The sequence below is a fragment of the Camponotus floridanus genome, unplaced genomic scaffold, assembly GCF_003227725.1.
Source record: "Camponotus floridanus strain SB8 unplaced genomic scaffold, Cflo_v7.5 scaffold475, whole genome shotgun sequence".
Classification (NCBI taxonomy): domain Eukaryota; kingdom Metazoa; phylum Arthropoda; class Insecta; order Hymenoptera; family Formicidae; genus Camponotus; species Camponotus floridanus.
Window position 1 is genome coordinate 10,746 of NW_020229631.1, and position 2,149 is coordinate 12,894.

Sequence of the window (2,149 nt, forward strand, 5' to 3'; positions counted from 1 at the left end):
AAATCAACACTTTTGGTAAACGAAATATATTTTTCCTTGGTTATCGGCAATAACTCGATTTTCCCTTCGAACGCTGTGGCTATTTCCTCGATAAAATGAGAATCGTAACCGGATAAATTGTGAAAAACTATCGGAATGCAAAAAGAATCTTTATAATTTAGATTACAATTTGAATGTGCAGGACCTCTGTACCGCCCGGTCAGATGGCAATGATCGCGAACGCGTGTATCGTCTTGCGCGAACGGTTTTTCGCATATGTGACATTGAGTAACGTGATAAAATTTTTTCCGTTCTTCGAATGTCAAATCTACCATGGGGACATTTGTTTTTAAAATATTTTTTACACGTAATGCCAAATTTTTAAGATCTTTGACGAACCATGCTATACAATCAGCGCTACGACGCGAATGATACGCCGATAAAGATTTGTCGAACGAGCAATGTACATAATAAGCTAAACTAAATACTTGATGATGATGTTGATATAATTTCTCTTCTTCCTTCTTGGCCAGGACGCATTCCAAGTCGGCGTCCACACAATGAATAGAAGCCGCTCCTTCCGATTAGGGTTGCTGAACTCGAGCCACTTGTCCTTGTCGCTCGGCAATCGGACAGCGCAATCGTTTAGCTTTCCGCAGTCGACCGTATGCGACTGCAACTTGTCGTCCGAACCAAAATAATGTAGACATCTGTAAAAGAAAAATTTTAATTAAGATTTTAACAATCCATATTATAATTATACAAATTATAATTATTCAAATAATATAAAATAAACTTACCGATCGTAGACATATTTCTTGTGATCTTTTTTGCTCAGTTGCGAGCTCACTAGTCGGGATAGATTCTTGATCCACACGAAATGTCCCACGCTGTTGTTACTATCTTTCACGTATAGCAAATTGATGTGCTTATCTCGCTTCTGCTGTGAAAGACGTATCGGGGCAATATTGTTCTCTTTCTCGATGCTGTACACGTTGATCGAGATACTGTTTGCAAGTTCAAATTTTTTAATTTGATTTACAGTCACTGGAAACTCAATGTCCCGGAGATTCAACACTGTCGCGTAATGCGGGTACGATGATTCCCGTTCCACGTTCCTTTCTGCGGGATACAGAGCAGCGACCACTGCCCACGCGAAACATGCATTGTCTTTCGATTGCACGTTAATCACCGCTCTCTTCATCATAATATCCCGCGGTAACTTGATGTGACATCCCTCGCGCATGGGATTGTACTTGTTAATATTTACAGTCAAGTTCAGTATTCGCGACAAAGCCCACCCGCTATCGCGTTCCTGAAACTTTTCCAGAGACGCTAGGGTGAACTCGATAACGCGCTGTTCGTACCACTCGCGTAAATCGGACGTGCGAAAGAGTTCATGGTTTCTCGTATTCACACTTTTATTCGCATGTTTATCTCCGGCCACAAATTCACCATTGAATATTGTGTTCACTTTTACACTGCTGTGTTTTTCTAGAGCGTCCTGCACATGTTCCAACACAATGTCTTTAGCGTCATCGAGAAATTGGCGCAGTTCGATGTGATTATAATTTATCACCGCACCAGTCGATACGCGACTCTCGAACGCGGTATCGATCTCTCGCCAAACGAGTCTTTCCGCGTTATTGTCATCGCTGTAATTACCACTACTGGGAATAAATCGTCTCTGCAATCGAGTTTTTGCACTTTCGAGTCGCGCGATTTTAGTTGCCAGAGATTGTCTATTTCTGATCGAGAGTCGCGGACGCTTAATACGACTGCGTTCTTCGAGCTCTTTGATCAATTCCTCGCAATGCTGCAGCCATGCAAAATACTCGCCCAAAATGGCAATTTGGCGAGATCGCTCCATCAGATCGCCTTCAGTCTGCTCGATGTTTTCTATTTTTTTCTGTTTTTTACAATATGTCACAGGATTCTATTTCTACGGAGCACTTGCACGTAACTTTTGCACACGATAAACAATACCGTTCGCTATCTTGAACATGAAATCGCGCAAAAAATCTTTCTGACAAAACACACTATACTTTCTGAGAGAACACTACTTTTGCTACCGACGCGTCGATGCATTTTCAAATGATGTACTATGATCTGCCGCGCTTCGATCCTTCTTATATTCGACCAACAAGCTTTCAGAGACTGTCGGGGACAC